This window comes from Meles meles, chromosome Y, assembly GCF_922984935.1.
Source record: "Meles meles chromosome Y, mMelMel3.1 paternal haplotype, whole genome shotgun sequence".
Taxonomy (NCBI): Eukaryota; Metazoa; Chordata; class Mammalia; order Carnivora; family Mustelidae; genus Meles; species Meles meles.
In genome coordinates, this window is record NC_060088.1 from 932,606 (window position 1) to 951,477 (window position 18,872).

The following is an 18,872-nucleotide window of genomic DNA, read 5'->3' on the forward strand; positions in this document are numbered from 1 at the left end:
GTCCTCTTTCCAGGTACACCTGCCACTGACCGGAGCCAGGAGGGTCCAGAAGGTGGGAAGATGGAGGGAGCCCTTGGCATGTCCTGGAGGCCATGACGGATTTACCTTGACTCAGTTCCTGAGTCCCGCAGAGCGTCAACCCCCATTGCTCTTGGATTGGGTGGTCATGTGAAAACACTGGGCCCCCACCCAGCTTTGACGAGGGAACACCACCATGGACCTCATAATGCATGCTTTCTAACCGTGTTTTCCCGTGACACAGGCGTGCAGCTGAGTGAACTCACAAAACCCCACGGAGTGATAGACCGTCATACAGATCACTAAGCTGAGGCTGAGTAAGCCCGAAACCGCCGAGCCGAATCCCTTCTTGTTGACATTCCTACTGCTCAAGGGCTTCTCATTTCTGGGGTCAGCTCCTTGTACCCAAGCAGGCTTATATCCCCTCCAGCCTGAGTGTTAGCCCAGCATCCTCAAGAGGACGGAAGAGAAAATAGTGTTTTTGTCACGTCGCAGAAGAGGAAATAGAGGTTAAGCGTTAGGTCAGAGTGTGGCCGCGGTCAGACTCATAGCCCGTGGCTTCGGAAGAAGTGCACGGAAGACACAAATGCACATCAGGCCCCATCTTACATGCTCACGGTGAGACCACACAGTGTTTGGTGCATGTTGGGACCCTCCAGGACCTGCCACATCCTGGTCTTCACATGGAATCAGAGACTGGGCCTGATGGGGCCCCAGGCAGGCACCCTGTGCTTTGGGGGAGGAAACCCCCGGGGCTGGCCTTGGTACTAATACACTGCGTTCCATACAATGTATGTGGATTTTCTGGTCAATATAATTGGGTACTCCTTGAGACCCCAAGGAGAGCCTAGTGTCCCTCAACCCCGTAGGTGTTTGGCCCATGAGACGTAGGGAATGTTCCTGCCCAACAGGCTCAGTGTTGGTGAAGGAATTTCTACCTGGGGGTGACTGGGCCCCCAGGGGATGCCCCACAATGCCCAGGGCTGTTTCTGTTGGTCACACTAGAGTAGGGGGTCGTTCCTTGCATGTGGTGGGTGGAGACCAGAGATGATGCTCAGCACCCTACAGGGCCCAGGACGCCCTGCCTCAGAGCCATCCAGCACCAGATGTCAGTAGTGCTGAGGCTGAGAAGTCCTGGTCTAACATGAGAGACTCTCTCTGTCTGTCTGTCTGTCTGTCTATCTATCCATCTATCTATCTATCATCATCTGCTTACCTACCTACCTATCCATCCATCTCTACATCTATCTACCTACCATCTGCATGATCGTCCATCCATCTATCCATCCACCCATTCATCCATCCCTATATCTATGTGTCTATGTATCTATGTATCTATCTATCCACAAGACCATCCATCCATTCATGCATCCCTATATCTATCTATCTACCTACCTATCTATCTACCTATCTATTATCTACCTATCTCTATCATCTCTCTACTTATCTATCCATCCATCCATCCATCCATCCATCCATCCATCCATCCATCCCTATATCTATGTGTCTGTCTGTCTATCTATCTATCTACAAGACCATCCATCCATCCATCCATCCATCCATCCATCCAAGCATCTATCTACCTATCATCTGCACAACCATCCATCTCTCCATCCATCCATCCATCCCTATTTATTTCTATCATCTATCATCTATCCATCTATCATCATCTGCTTACCTACCTACCTATCCATTCATCTCTATATCTATCAACCTACCATCTGCATGACCATCCAACCATGCATGCATCCATCAATTCATCTATCCCTATATCTATCTATCATCAACTGCTTACCTACTTACCTATCCATCCATCCCTATATCTATCATCTATCCATCATCTATCTATCTCTATCATCTCCCTCCCTACCTACCTATCCATCCATCCATCCATGCATCTATCTACCTATCATCTGGACAACCATCCATCTCTCTATCCATCCATCCCTCCATCCCTCCATCCCCATTTCTTTCTATCTATCAATCTAATCTATCTATCCATCCATTCATCTGTCTATATCTAGCTATTATCTCAGTATCTATCCAATCTTATCCTGTATCTACACTTCCTACCTCTGGCTCCATCATCATGTGGCTTCTCCCATGTGTCTGTGTTTCCTCTTCTGCATCTTACAAGGACACCTGTCATTGGACTTAGGGCCACACTGATCCAGGATGAGCTCATCTCTGATCTACATCATCACATCTACAAAGACCCTATGTCCACATAAGCTCCACAGGCGGGCTGATTAAGACATGGGCATATATTTTAGGGGTCCACCATTCAACACACTATACCTGTTTTGCCTGGACTACCGCCATTTTGGTTCCTGAAGTCCTGCTTCTCAGGACACCTGGCTTCCCAGGCAAATCTACATGGCAAATCACCCTACCCGTAATATTTGTACCATTCTTTTAATCCCCAAGCCAAGTCAGGCCACCAAATGGTGCTTTCTGTGGATACCCGAGGTCTCCACTCCTTCCCTCTGCAGGGACCATGGAAGTCTCTGCTGACCAGGAGGTGAGCTCCCCCCAGACACAGAGTCGCCACCTCAATGGACTAAGACATTCCTGTCCTCATTACTGGCACCTCCCACTGGCACCAATAATCTGGTTTTCGTCACTGGATTTTCCAGGTTTGCTGTACACAGAAATGTTCTGCATATTTCCTGTAAAGAGAATCGCATACCGTGTGACCGTGTGTGTCCACACATGTGTACCATGTGTGGCATGTGTGTCCCGGAGCATCACGTCCTCAAGGTGCATGTGTCATGTGGCCACTGCGTTTGAGCAGGGACCTGTTGTGGAGTGTGCCATCCAGGTGCAGGAAGCGTTACCCGGTGGGTTGTACCCCAGCGTGTTACTACTGCACACTCTCATTTTCAGAAGTGGTCATGGAGCCAGAGGATGGCGTGGAGATCCTGCTGGGCTGCTAGGGGAGTGCAGAGAAGGTGGGATGGGGTGTTCGGTCCACACCTGGTGGACAGGTAGGCATGGCAATGTGAAGCCAGGACTGGGTCGTGCTTGGAGGGTGTGAAGCTGAACATTCAGGGCAGTGGGGAGCATCCAAGGAGAAGCTCTGAGCATGACACGCAGATGTCACCCAACACGTGGAGGGCAGCACTGGGCGGGGGCGCAGGAGCCACCCAGCCTGTGCCCCCCCAAGCGCCCTATGGGAAGTCCCAGGCGCCTGACCTGGGGTTGATGTTCTGCCTCTCAGTGTCCGAGGACAAGTATAAGGCACTACGGAAGTTGTCTGATGTGCTGAGCAAGATGGAAACTACTTTTAGTGGGAAAGAGGATCTAGGGGTAATTCTTGTGTTGGGCTGGGGTACAGGTCAAGTGCTCTGAGTGGGGTCACTGTGCCTGAGCCCACGTGGCCTGTTAACATGTTAGGGCAAAGTGGGCTCAGCTGGTCCCTGTGACCTCAGTGGGTTTCACAGTGTGGATCACAGGGCCACGATCTTTGGCATGCACATCCAATAAGCTCTGTTCCCCCAAAGTTTGTGTCCCTAAAATTTTCTCTGATACCTCAATGATCTCTCTGCTCTCCCATTGTTTCTCCCCTACAATCTGTTTTCACCACTGACAGTATGCACGGGGCCTGGCATCCATACGCAGGTACCAGCATGGAACCCAGCGGTGAGGAAGGTCACTGTGGTGCTGGTGTGAGCTGGAAATCAAAGCCACGGCTGGGAGGATGCTCTGCACACAGGGGGCTGCCCACACCGGGCTATGCATGGCTCTGCAGGCGACGGTTCAGCTTGTCTGCTGCTTGCATGCCTGTTTACAAGTGGGGACGGCCGTGTTTCCTTAGGAGGGAGTCTTGGTCAGGGAAGGAAACCGACCAGCCCTTGCTCGGGACAGGCATCTTGTGGCGGGGTTTCAGGAACGCCCTTCAGCGGCTTCCTGTGAGTGTGACTCAGAATCTGTGGCACCCGGCTCACGGGCAACGTGTCCTGCAGACAGTGTTTATAGCCCGGGGTGAGGAAGTAAGAGCACGGGCATCGGACGGCCGTTTGTTTCCGCTCTCTCTGCTTTACACTAACATACAATTCACCATTTTAAGGTGAACGCTGCAGTGGCCTTGGGCTCATTCACCATGGTGTGTGACCACCGCCTCTGTGTAGCTCCAGAGCCTCTCCAACATCCTTGCCACCAGTTGTGGCCACTGCTTACAATCTGTTAAGGAACAGATCTGGAGGGAAGGATGGGCAACCTGCCTCTTTTCTTGTTTTATTGGTCCATATGTACAGCACCTTCCATTTCTTCCTTGCATCCATGCATCCATGCATCCATGAATCTATGCGTCCATCCATCCATCCATCCATCCATCCACTAACCTCTCCACCCATCCATCCATCCATCCATCCATCCATCCATCCATCCATCCATCCATGCATCCATTGACTAACCTCTCCATCCATCCATCCATCCATCCATCCATCCATCCATCCATCCATCCATGCATCCATTGACTAACCTCTCCATCCATCCATCCATCCATCCATCCATCCATCCATCCATCTACCCACTAACCTTTCCATCCATCCATTCATGCATCCATCCATCCATCCATCCATCCATCCATCCATCCATCCACTAACCTTTCCATCCATCCATCCATCCATCCACTAACCTCTCCATCCATCCATCCATCTTTCCATCCATCCATCCACCCACCATGCATCCATCCACCTGCTCACCCACCGTGCAACCATGCATCCATCCCTCCATCCATTCACCCACCCATTCATTCATCCATCAATCATCCATCCTCCTACCCATGTACCCATGCCTTTCTCCATCTATCCATCCATCTGTCACTAACCCATCCATCAATTACTAAACTCTTGGTGATTTTTTCTGGGGTTGTCTACAAAGCCGCAGCTTATGCACTCACCCTATGCATTGATTGCCTATGGCCATGACTACTGGGCTCTCTCCCATCCCATCCCACATGTGTGCCTGCTGGTCTGTCCCTGTCCTGAGTGCAGGGGGGGCCTTGCTCCATTCCCTTCTCCCACCAGCACATACATGGAGACTCCATGCCTCCAACTGCAGAGTATTTGGAGGAGACAGCATCTCCTGGTGGATGGGACACATCCAAGACAGTGAGTGACCAGGCTGGCCAGAAGCCAGGCTCCCTAATCCACATATTTCCCCCTGTTCTCTTTGTGGTGCAGAATATTACAAAAGTTTTCCTATTGTTCCTGCTTTATTCGTAAAAATGCCACTTGTTCAAGCCAAGGTCTTGTTCTTGGTCAGATCATCTTGTGCTATAGGATAGCACAGACACGCCACAGGGACCTTCCTGGGGAACAGAGCAGAGTAAACCTTGGCTCATTTCTTCCTGGGTGTGGCCTGCGTCTGCTTATTCTGTAATGATCTCTGTGCTCTATCACCCCTATAATTTCATCACAGAAACAAAAACATGTGGCAGATTATTAAGAAATGGGAGAAAGTGTCCCCCAGCACCCTGGGCCCAGCCAGTCCTTTCCCTGAGACGCAGAGAATGTGACATGGTCTTGCTGTTCCTCCCAGGCCTCTGGCTGTGTTATCTCTTGTTCCTTCTCTTCCTCTCCCTTGCCAGTTCTGAATCAGGGGTGATTCTGCCCCATAGAAGACACTTGGTGATGTCTGGGGACAGTTCAGGGTGTCATAGCTTGTGGGGATGCTGCTGATATCGGGTGGGTGAAGACCAGAGACACTGAGCACTCTGCAGTTTCTGGGATATCCCATATCAGAGGAGGGATCCAGCCACAGATGTCAGCAGTGCAGAGGCAGAGACACCTTGGTCTACATGAGAGACTCTGTTTCTCCATCTATGTAACTATGTATCTATCTATATCTATCATCTATCTATCTATCTATCATCTATCCATTCTTCCATCCATCCATCCATCCATATCTATCATCTATCAATCAATCAATCTATCTATCATCTCCCTATCATCTATCTATATCTATCATCTATCATCCATCCATTCTTCCTTCCGTCTATCCATCCATCCATAGGTATCTATCTATCTCTACCATCTATCTGTCTATATCTACCATCTATCATCTATCTATCTATCTATCTATCTATCTATCTATCATTTATCCATTCTTCCTTCCATCTATCCATCCATCCACCTATCCATCCATCTATCCATCCATATCTCTATCTATATCATCTATCTATATCTATCATCTATCTATCATCTATCCATTCTTCCATCCATCCATCCATATCTATCATCTATCAATCAATCAATCTATCTATCTATCATCTCCCTATCATCTATCTATATCTATCATCTATCTATCATCCATCCATTCTTCCTTCCATCTATCCATCCATCCATATCTATCTATCTCTACCATCTATCTGTCTATATCTACCATCTATCATCTATCTATCTATCTATCTATCTATCTATCTATCATTTATCCATTCTTCCTTCCATCTATCCATCCATCCACCTATCCAACCATCTATCCATCCATATCTATCTATCATCTATCTATATCTATCATCTATCTATCGTCTATCTATCATCTATCCATTCTTCCTTCCATCCATCCACCCATCCATCCATCTATCCATCCATATCTATTATCTATGTATCTATCATTCGTCTATTTATTATCTCTCCATTCATCTATCCATCCATCTCTATATCCATCTGTCTATCCATATCTACCTGTTGTCTGTCTGTCTGTCTGTCTGTCTATCTATCTATCTATCGTCTCTCTTTCTATCTTTCTACCTATTCATCCATCCATCCAACTATCATCTGTACATCCCTATCTATCTGTTGTCTGTCTGTCTGTCTATCTATCCATCCATCCATCTATCCATCCATATCTATGTATCTATCATTCATCTATTTATTACCTCTCCATTCATCTATCCATCCATATCTACCTGTTATCTATCATCTATCTATCTATCTATCTATCTATCATCTATCATCTATCTTTCTACCTATTCATCATCCATCCAATCTATCATCTGTCCATCCCTATCTATCTGTTGTCTGTCTGTCTGTCTATCTATCCATCCATCCACCCATCATCTATCTATCTCACTGCTTCACAACCAGCCTTGACTTTGCCCCTCCCCCCAGGGAACATTTCTGGACATTCCAGTTTTGGGGGGAGGAAATGGGACTGGCATCTGGTGGGAACAGACTGCAGGTTGCACCCAATGCCTGTGCCATAGCGGAGAGATCGTGGCCTCGCCCTGCACACCTGACACTTGATTCTGTCCCAAGACACCCTCCCTTTGCCCTTGTCTTCCTACAGCCCGTCTCTCTGTCAGGGGTCCCCCCATAAACATCATTGAGGTCACCCAGGGTCCCTGCCATCAGGCCCGCACTCATTCGTGAGGCTCTCTGGGGGTCCAGTCAGCACCAGCGTCTGCACAAAGGCACCATCTTCAACAGACACCATGGTCCTACGTCGGTCCATGCCTCATTGCCTGCCAGCCATAGGGCGTCACAGGGGACAGCCCATCCTCTGGTCCAGCCGCCCTCTGCCCCAGCTAATAAACCACACATTCCCTCTGCGTGGGCACCGCCCTCCCGTCTCTCATCCCCATGCTCAGACCAGGGCCCCAACCCAATCTCCTTGCAAAGCTCAGCTCCGCAATGTCCAGCAGGGCCGGAAGCATCCTTGGCTTTTCTGGGCTGGGTGCTAACATGTCACCTGCCTCCTGGGGTCGTCCCCAGCCCTCACCCAGAACACATCCAGCCCAGACACAACACCCTTGGTGCTACACTGACCCGGTGATCACCGCCTCTGCCAGGAAGCCCTCCTAGATTTCTTCTCACCCCCAAATGCTTGCAACCTGCAGCCCAGGTCAACATCTCAATATTTTGAGTTCTCTCCCCTGCCCCTACCGAGAAGCACAGCCCTGAGCCCGGAATGTGACGACTTCGTCAGCGTCTGGATCGATGGGATGGGAGGCTAGTGGACGGGCAGCAGGTTAAGGAGAGGACCCTGGAGGCAGAAAGTCTGGGTCTGGTGTGCTTGGGCGACCTCCTTTGCCTCTTCTGGCCTCAGTTTCCCCATGTGGAGTAGGGGGATGTTGGGGACACAGCCGCCCCCCACCCCCGAAATCCCTGCTTGGCTCTGAGGCGTCCACACGGTTGCGAGATCTGTTCGTTGGTCCGGAGAGATGGTGCGCCCCGTGTCCGTCCGTGTGGCCAACGAGGGTATGGACACACACGGCTGGGGGAGCCCAGTGCTGCCCCTGGGGACGTCCCCGCAGCTGCTCTCTGAGCTTGGTCACGGGCTCACGATTCCCTATGATGTTGCTGGCCCCGGGGAGAAGAGAGAGGGGCCCTGACTGGTGTGGGTCCCCTCCCGGAGGCCCTGTCCTCAGTAGGGGTGGCAGAGTGAGCGGGCAGGTGCATGTCCGGCTCCCCATATCCTGCCCGCCCACCTCGCTGCCTCCAGGGACCTGAAGGGGATGTGAAAGGGAGGGCCCAGCTGCGATGGCTTGCCGGCCGGTGGTGACAGCAAGGAGGAGGTACGGACGGAGGGGCTGGACGGGAGAGCAGCACCCCAGTTGGGGGTCCACGGCAGGGCTCCTCTGCCCTAACCCTAACCCTTTCTCCATGTCCCCTTGTCCTGAACATGACCACCCAGGGTGTGGTTAGGTCTGGGGTCCCGGGTGAGCCTTACATACTGTCTGGCTGCGGCACGCACGACCCTGGGCTGCGGCTAAGCAGTGGTATTTCTGACGGCCAGCAGACCCTCACATGCTTCCCCAAGCACCATGCGGAGATCACATCCATCCTCCGGATTCCTCCCGAGACCTGGGTCCCATCGGCCTCCCCAGACACAATCAGCAGGATTTGGGGGCCACCGTCCTGGAGACATACCCGCCCTTCCCTGCACCAGGGCTGGCAATGGCCATGCCCCGATGACCCGCCGTTCCTCCAGCGGGCAAACGTCCAAGGACAAAACAACAAACGCTCGTGTCTGGTGTCGTGGGGACAGTCCCCAGCACGGCCACCGGCTTCTTCCTGGGCCAATGCCGTTTCTTAGCACCCGGTGCCGGGGCCCTGCTTCTGACCATCCCCGCTGCACAGACACGACGGGGACGCAGAGAAACTGTGTTTGCTTTGCACGCAGAAGCACGTGGCCCAGGGTTCCGCCTCCTTACTACCAGCGAGGCTGACCGCCCGCCGTGCCGACAACCGTGTCCAGACGGGTGCTCCAGCCGGGGTCACACACTCCCTTCCGCCCAGACGCAGCTTGGCACATGCTCCAAGGCCCCGTGTTCTCACATGATCTGGCACCCGTGAGCTCGTCTCTGGGGGTTCACGGCCCCCGTCCTCTCCCCGTGGCCATCAGGGTGTTGGTCCCATACGCCCGCCCAGTGCGGGGCTCGGCTCCGCCGGCATGGGTGCCTTTTACCGGATGAACGTTTGCAGGCGAGTTTCCCTGCTGGGCATCTCTGCAAGGTCTCTCTGGGGGTTTGCCCGGCTGTGTGGGCAGCCCTCCTTTTTGCCCACATCTGCACCCCTGCAGCCCTGTCCCCGTTGGACCTCCCTGATTCCCGACAATGCACGGACGCAGCACCGGGCAGAGGGCTCACCTGGAGTCTCAGAGGGCTGCCTGCAGCTCTGTCTCAGAGCCTGGTGTCCGGAGGGTGGCGGTCCTCATTCTAGAAGCTGGCGGCCATCAGACGTGCCTCGGAACGGTCCGTGTGCACAGAGGGCCTGCCCGAGTCCCGGCGGCTGTCCTGTGGCTGCTCCAGCAGGTCTCACGGGGGCATGGCCCGGCCGTTGCGAAATGCAAATTTGCCAGGGTCCACCTCCGAGCCTGGCAGCCACGGTTGGGTGGCAGGGTGGGGAGAGAGGAAACCCGTGTTGAAATTTCCTGTGTAGCTAACTGTCTGCTCCCTCGCTCTCTCGCTCCGGCGCCGGCGAAGCCTGTGGGGCCGCCTGCCTCCTGTGAGGCTTGCTGCAGCCCTGCATGGGGTGGGGTGCCTGCGTCACAGCCTCCCACCTCAGGGCTGCTTTCAAGAGGCCGCAGGGAGACCCTGCCCGCCTGGCCAGGGTCGCCTGCAGGATGCAATCCCGTGCTCACGGGCGGGGAGCTAGGACCATCCTCCTAACTTAAGAGGCAGAGAAACAAGCGCCCCCTCCCAGCCAGACAGAGCTAATTCCTGTTTTGTTTTGTTTTTTAATTAAAAATTGCCGGCAGAACGTATTTCCTTTTGCATCCTAAAGCTGTGTGCATTGCGACATCTTTCGTCCTGTGGCCAGAACGGCCAGGCCACCGGGCAGGGACGGCCCACGCCTGCCCTCGGTGGGGAGTGGGGGCCCCTGGCTCACTCCCTCTACATCCCGTGGCGGCGGGGGTGGGAGCCGTTGGCATCCACAGCGGCGTTGGGCTGGAGGGCAGAGGCAGACATTTCCACGAGGCAACGGGGTCAAAGAGACAGGCAGGAGAGATGCGGAAGCTGCTAGAGAGCCAAGCTCCGCAAGCTCCCGCACCCATGTCCTGTGGATGGTGAGTCACTTCTGGGGACCTGGGGATGATGTCACCGGGCCATCCTTCCACAGGGAAATGCAGGGTTAGCCATCTATCTGCGTTGTATAGACGTTCCACTTATCTGTATTGATCTGCTATCGATAGATGATCTGTAGACTGTCTCTATCTGTCATCTTCTGTGTTTTCCACCATCCCACGTATTTCTACGCATCCTTCATCTAAGTACCCTCCAACTATTTTCTGTCAACTACTTATCGATGCGTACCTGTCATCTTAATCGACATATGAATTCTATCATCTGTGTATCCATACGCATTGATAACGTGTAACCATTGATATCTACCAATATCTAGCTATACCAATTAATATCTACCTGTACATCTATCGAGATCTGTCAATATTTATCCAACCATCATCTGTGTATCTATGTATTATGAACTTATCAATCATCTATTACCCATTATGTTTATCTATATTTATCTTTTCTATCATCTATCTATCTATGCATCTACCTGTCTTTCCATCCATCCATCCATCCATCCATCCATCCATCCATCCATCATATCTGTTTATGTACCATCTATCTATCTATTCATCCTGTCTATCTATCCATCCATCCACTTCTCCATCCATCCATCCATCCATCCATCCATCCATCATATCTGTTTATCTATCATCTATCATCTACCATCTATCCAACCATCCATCCATCCAGCCAACCATCCAGCCATCCAGCCATCCAACCATCCATCCATCCATCCAATCCATCCATCCATCCATCCATCCATCCATCCATCCATCCATCCATCCATCATATCTGTTTATCTATCATCTATCCAACCATCCATCCATTCATCCAATCATCCAGCCAACCATCCATCCATCCATCCATCCATCCATCCATCCATCCCTCCATCCATCCCTCCATCCATCCACCATATCTATCTATGTATCTATGTATCTATCTCTCTATCCACCCATCATATCTATCCATCCATCTATCTATCTATCTATCATGTTTCTATTAACAACATCCACCCACTTCTCCATCCATCCACCCTCCCATCCACCCTTCTATCTACTTACACATGTCATGCTTCTGTAGACTGTGGTGCTCCTATGCTGGACGTTCACACTCATGGTGGAGGGGTTGGCCCACACAGAGGATGTGGTTCTGAGATGCTGCAGAAAGTGTGGGCACATGTATCCCACAACACCGTTGACGGTTGCCCGTTGACAGTCCAGGCTGCCGGGCCCCTGGGGGATGGTCATATTTATCAATAGGATCTTTATCAGAGGATCTATTAAATCCTGGCTCTGTAGGGACTATGGGTCTTACCCAAGACCCCTGAGCCCCAGCTGGGCATCTGCACCTGCTAAAGGGGCCGTCACATCAGTCATATGGCTCCACTGACCGATGGACAGCAGAGTCATCCTCTTACACACATCCCCCTGTCCCCAGTATGTACCCAGTATGCAAGCCCCCAGAAGCAGCCCCTTCCAGCCCCTAGAAGGTGCCATGGACAAGGATGTGGAGGAGGGAAGTGTGGCTGAGGAGGGGTCAGAGAGAACCTGCCCTTGGAGGGGGACACGTTTACCTGTTCTTGTGCCTGGGATGGAGTCTCCAGAAGCACCTGGTTCTTCTGGGTGACAGTTTCTCTCAGGGGGAAACAAAGTGGGGGGTGACAAAGATCCTTCCACATCTTGTAGGGCACTCAAGTGTCTTGTACGGGACTGATGTTTCAATGCCTGGGACCTGCCGACAAAAGGGCAGGGACCTGGTGTCCTCATGCATCTCCAGAACAATCACACACCCTACAGTGCCTTCTGAAAGCTGAGAGTGTCTCTAGACAGGTACTGTTTCTCAGATCCTAAGTGGTACCAGCGGACCCCATGTCCTCGGGCATTGGGAGGGGTCTTTGCACCTACGTGCGACACTCAGTGAGAGCTGGAGGAGCATGTCCCTCCTCTCTGCACAAAGAATGACTCGTTAAAACGCTTCCAGCAGCAAGTCCTGGAAGCTGGTGGCCAAAAGCATGAGATTAGTCGTATTTTTTTCTTTACTTAATAAGAAATCTAGAGAAGAGCCCTCCAGGGTGTGTTTGACAGTTTCATGATGTCATCAAGAGCCCCTCTCTTTTTATCCTTCTCCACCACCCTTCTTAGCAAGCTGGCAGCCTTGCCTCGTGGCTCAAAGTGGCTGCCACGGCACCGGGCATCCCATCTGCATCCAGGGCAGGAGAAAGGAAAAGCGCTGTGCCAGCTCTCTCTCCTCTGAGTCCAGCCGCGTGGTAGGAAAGCGGCATCTTGGTCAGAATCTCCGTGGCCGACTTCGTCTTCCATCACCGCGGTCAGAAGTGGGTTTTGTGGCAATGTCCAGTTGCCAGGGACAAAAGCCAGGAGTGACGTGAGGGCAGACTGGGGCTGCGTGCAGGAAGCCATGATCAGGCCTGGCTTCTGTCGGAGCCCGGGGCCATCGCTGAGGTCACGGGGCCCCAGACGGTCTGCAGAAGGATGGACATCAGGCAGAAGGACCGTCTGTCCGGCCAGAACTACTTCCTGTCCAGGATGCACTGCCTTCCTGCCTGCATTGGCTTCAGCACGAAGCCTGCTTGTCCCCGGTCACCACAGGTGACGAGCCCAGGGATGTCTGGAGCCCTAGAAGCTGGAAGACAGAGGAAGGATCCTCTCCTGGACCCTCTGGGTGAGAAGCAGTCACTGCCCCACCTGGATCTCAGACTTCTGGTCTCCAGAGGTGGGACAGGATGGATCCCTTGGGAGGGGGCATGGCAGGGAGCAGGTGGACAGACGTACAAGGTGGCTCGGAGTGCAGTCCAGGGAACCCAGAGCTGAGCCGTGTCGTGCAACCTTCATCTCTGTCTGCTTCGGGAACATGTACATCCCCATGAAGGAGACCCCATCCCCGTGAGCGGTGACTCCCCATCCCCCCTGCAGCCGCCGGCCACCAGGCCTCTGCTCTCTGTCTCTGCATTTGCTGATTCCACACGTTTTCTGTAAATGGCATCGGGCAGGGTTTGTCCTGTACGTCCGGGTCTCACAGGAGACATGGGATTTTTAGATCTGTCCACGGGGCAGCGGGCATCAGAATTGCCTTCCTTTTCGTGGCCGAATCCTAATTCCCTGTGTGGATGGACCCGGTTCTGTTGGTCCCTTCCCCGTGCTGGGGACGAGGCCCTCGGGCAGGAATGGTCTGATATCACCTCAGGCTCAAAGAGCCTGGGGACACCAGTTTCCACCAAGAGATCAGGAACCCTCTGTTCAGATGCCGCTGTGCACCTGTCATGAGTCTGCCAAGACCCCCTCTGACCCCCAGCCCCCCCTGCAGACTCGGTTCCAGGCTCGGGGTGGCTAAAAGCCATCCTCACTGCTGGCGAATCCCACATTTGCAAATCCGTGCCCTCGTGACCCTATATTTGTAGCCGCACCCCCTCAAATCAACACTCGGGGTGATATTTGGTCTTTTGCCAACATGCACAAGGCATCCAATCATGGGAGTCCCCGCAGGGCACGTCCCCAGGTGGGCCTGACCGAGGGGATGCCCTGTCTTCTCTTTCCGGCTCACGCTGCCGAAAAGTGTCCTTTCTGCCGTTGACTTAGGACGATGTTCTTGGGTTTTTTTATTCAGTAAGTGTTTACACAGAAGCAGCATAAAAGGGGTTACGTACGGACGGGTGGAGGGGAACGTGGTGACCACAGGCTCCCAGGAGCGTGAGGTCCTCTCTGGAGATGCTGCTCCCGTATGTGCTGATTTAGGGTTCCCGAGGACTCTGCGGGACATCACTACCGTGAATCCCGACGCCCGGCCGTGCGCGGGGTCCGTTCAGACCCAGGGTGAGCACTGAAGCGTCCTGAGGTGGTGCCCCTGGATCCGTCCTCCAGGCGGCAGACCACAGGGACGGGACACGGGGGAGTGTGCGTGCACCCTGCCTCCTCTTAGCCACTAGCCCTTGCTCCCCAGCAGGGTCGCCAAAGGCAGGTGCTGTGCACAGGTGTCTGTCTACGGGCGACGGGGACCCCAAGAACCCTCTGCGTGCACGGGTCCTTCTGCTGCAAGGTGTGCGTGAAACGGAGAAGTGTGCATTGGGTGAGCCCCTGCAGGGACCAGCCTGGGGGGGCCCTGACCAGCTCGTTTTCTGCCCAGTTCCCACGATGCGTGCACGCCCGGCGGTTGGAGGGGAGAAGTCAGGGCTCCGTGCCGTTCTGACGGTCCCGGGGTTGCAGGCATCCTTTTGGGATGTCCGGGAGCGAGTGTGCCCGCAGCCCTGCCCTGTCGGTCCCCAGACCCCAAGTCCTGTGCATGTGGGCTTTGCTGCAGGAGCACGGTCTGCTCATTACTTCAGGCAGATGGCATCGTCCGGCACCGAGGAGGGGGGCGCGTGTGCGGGAATCAAGATGCCCACTCTCCCAGACCAGAGCCACGGGCCCGCCCAGGACCCCGTGCCCTGCACACCGGGCGAGAGGCGGCCGCCATGCCGAGCCCCCCGTGTGGGTTTTCAGGAGCCGCACGTGGTGCTGTCCTGCCATCCTGTCCGGCCACCTCCCTCCAGGTCTGCAGCTCTGGGGGGATCCCGTCCTCATTGAAAGCTGGGCGAGGACACGGCAGGGAAGCCACCCAGACCCTCCCCTCGCCCTGCGGCTCGCTATCTGGCCGCCCCATCTGGTCGTGGCCGTTTGTCTCCAGGGCTGGCATCGGAGAGACGGTGCAACGAAACGAGCTCGCGGGCGCAGGAGGCCCAGCACTCGGGGCCCCTTCCCCGAAGACCTGGAGCAGGGCCAGCCCGCAGGGTGTGGCCATGTCAGCCACCCCCAGGCTCTTAGGAGCAGGCGACGAAGAAAAGCCAGCGTCCCCGTGTCCCGCAGCCCAGGGGGTGTGTTGCGCTCTCTGCTTTGTGGGTCAACGCGGGGCATGTCCAGCAGCCCGGCAGCGGCGTCCACAGATGGACGGAGAACGGCCCCGGGTCCCTGCGTGGATGGGAGAGGACTGACCACGAACCGGACCGGAGCTCTGACACCTGCTGCCCCGGGGAGGGACTGTGAGGAATCGATGGTCACGAGGGAAGCCAGACGCACGGGACACGTCGCGCACGGTCGTGCGGAAAAGGCAAATCCACGGAGACGGGAAAGCAAACGGGCCGTTCTCACCGGCGGCGGACGGGGCTGGCGTGTGGCCGCGCAGGGGGACGGGGTCCGCTCTGGGGATGGAAGATTCTGGAAGTGGAGGTGGTCATTGTACAATGTTGTGAATGTGCTCTCGGCCCCGAGCTTCTATGTGTTAAATGGGTGAATTGGGGGCACGTGGGGGGCTCAGTGGGTTAAAGCCTCTGCCTTCGGCTCAGGTCATGATCCCAGGGTCCTGGGATCGAGCCCCGTGTCAGGCTCTCTGCTCAGCGGGGAGCCTGCTTCTCCCTCTCCTGCTCCCCCTGCTTGAGCTCTCTCTCTGTCAAATAAATAAATTAAAATCTCTAAAAAATAATAAATCAACACGTGAATAATATGTCAATGAAAATCCCTCTGTGCCTCTCAGCCTAGCACGCAGCCCCGCACCAGACCAGCCCCGGGGTGGCCACACCTGTCCGTTCCCGCCAGGTGTCCAGGGCCCTCCCACTTCTCCCCACGCACAAAGGACTCAAAACCTCCCCCATGTTACTGTTCGCTTTTATTTATGAATCCGTTAATTTAGATAGATGTTTATAAACGCGTTAATTTACATTTTTAAACATATAATATACAATTTATGTAAAAATATAATATATATATAAAATTTAAATATACAAAATTATGTATAATATACACTATATATTATATGTAGTATTATACTATATTATATATAATAATTGCATAATATAATTTATAATGTATGAATTATATTTATATGTCAAAATTATATTTATGATTTATAATAATACAAAATATTATATGATATATAACATGTAATCATAATACATCATATATAATATAATAGATTTTTGTAATTTTATAGTGTATATTGTATATAGTAGAATCCAGATTATAATTATTACATATAATTATTACATATAATTATATGTATATGTATATGTATATATGTATATATATGTATATATGTATATGTATACATATATACATATGTATATACTATACATAGTATATAATTATATATAATCAAATATGATCTATATATAATAATCGATATAGAATAATAGTGCATACAATGATATATAATCGAATATAATCTACTTATAATATATGATGTATATGATTTAATCTATATATAATAACCTATATGTAACATAAAATATGTTACACATATAATCAAGGATGATCTATGTATACTATATGATATAATGTACACATAATGTAATTATGTTATACATAATTATGTTATATATAATCAAGGATGATCTATGTATACTATATGATATAATGTACACATAATGTAATTATGTTATATATAATTATGTTATATATAATCAAGGATGATCTATGTATACTATATGACATAATGTATATACAATGTAACATAGCATAATATACAATATAATATAATACAATATACTATAATATATAACATGACACAATATATATTGACCACATTTCCGTCATCCTCTCGTCTGCCGATACTTACAGAATAGCCCTGTGTGTGCCCGCATTCCTGGGGCTGTGATGGCCGCCATGCACAGAACACAGACTCGGGACATAGTCACAGTGTCGGGCCGACAGAGACACAGCCCGCACAGAGCCTGGACGCCATTGGTGACTGTGGAGGTCGACCCTTGGAACATCCTTTACATATGGGATTTCTACGTGCTCGCCCCCGGCATCCACTGTGGGGCCCACCTGGGCCAGCAAGAGGGAGCAGACAGGGCAGGGCGTGTCTGGGCCAGAAACGTCAGGAGGGTTCAGCAAGCAGATGGGACCCAATGAGTCAGGTCACTCTTCTATCTTTGATTTGGGGATTCTTTACCTCGGGTCTCTTCTTGTCTTGCTTGGACATGGGGTTCATTAAACTGTCTCTTGTTCATAGGCCAGTTCGTTAAGGCTTTAAGAACTACCTCATCGACACCAAAGGAATGAATCTCTAATGTGGAATTCCAGGTGGTATGGGAAATGGGAGGACTCGGCTGGGTATGTGGGCTGTTCCCTCCCACTGCAGGTGTCCCAAGCTAGCCCTTGTGCTTGGACTACTCATGTGGCCTCTAAGCAAACTTTCAGCAGACCATGCGGAAGGTGGAATGGAGACAGAACTCGGAGCAGAGGGCCCAGGTGGCGTGACGATGTGTGGTAAGGTTATGACTTCTACTCACCTCAATCCCCACCCCTGAGTGTGGGCTGCTTCCAAAGAGCAGAGAACCCAAGGAAAGGAAGTCGTGACCTCACAGTGGAGACGCCTGTCAGACACACCGTGGGGAGGTGCTTGAGGTCGACGTCCACAGGGATGAGCAGGCTGAGAGCAGGTGCCCTTGACGTGATGTGACCACAAGCCATATCACCTCTGGCGCTTGCTCCCCAAAACCCAAAACCGCAGTCTAAACCCCAGAATAGACCCCAACAGAGGCACATCCTACAAAGTCCCCCACCAGCATGCCTCATAACTGCCAAAAAGTCACCGGGAACGACGTGAGTCTGAGAAAACGTCACAGCCCAAAGGAGCCCCTTGAGGTCATACGGTGTCCTGGATGGCGTCCTGGGGCACAAGGGGGACTTATGGGAAATGGACTCTCCTCTGTGCTCACCCCTGCATCAGCCAGACTTCTCAGCATAAGTCTCCAGGATAGAATGTGGGATCTTCCCTGGGCCCCCGATGCAGCCCCCGGAACTGTGGGATGGCCCAGCTGTGAGCTGGCCTTCTGAGGGGCTGTCCCCCCAGCCCTGCACCTTCCCTGAGAGGCTTCCGGAAACTCTCAGCTCCCCCAGGGGGCTCGCCTGCAGGGCAGGGGGCGTGGTGACTTTCACTCACTTTTGCAACAATGAAGGGCTTGATCCTGTGGCACCTGGTGGTTGTGGGTCTGCCCACAGAGAGCACCCACCTCCATGTGGCTTGGGGTTTTCCTCTGGGGTCTGCGTGAGGCCGCCCCTCGTCTGATGTCCCGTCATCACAGTGAAGATAGACCTCCTCAGGGTGAGGGACCCTTCTTCCCTGCTTCTCAGACTTTCGAATTTTCCAGAGCTCAGAAACCGGGCAAAGAGCCTCATCTGACTCTCCATGTTTGTATGTGTGTGTGCGTCACCTGTACTCATCCATCATCTATACCTGCCAATCATTTCTATGTGTCCATCCATCCATCCACCCCCATCATCTGTCTATCCATCTATCCATCCATCCATCCATCTATCCATAATGTACCTATATATGATTG

General features: G+C 52.3%; 1 protein-coding gene across 1 annotated transcript in view; it reads right to left on the reverse strand.

The window, feature by feature from the left end:
• The window catches only part of LOC123935809 (P2Y purinoceptor 8-like), a 47,126-nt gene extending 37,230 nt beyond the window's left edge, over positions 1 to 9,896 (reverse strand). The window contains exon 1 of the mRNA XM_045996604.1: positions 9,614 to 9,896. The gene's annotated coding sequence lies outside the window, so the exon portion shown is untranslated. The remainder of the gene's footprint in view (positions 1 to 9,613) is intronic.
• Between the last annotated feature and the right edge of the window lie 8,976 nt (positions 9,897 to 18,872).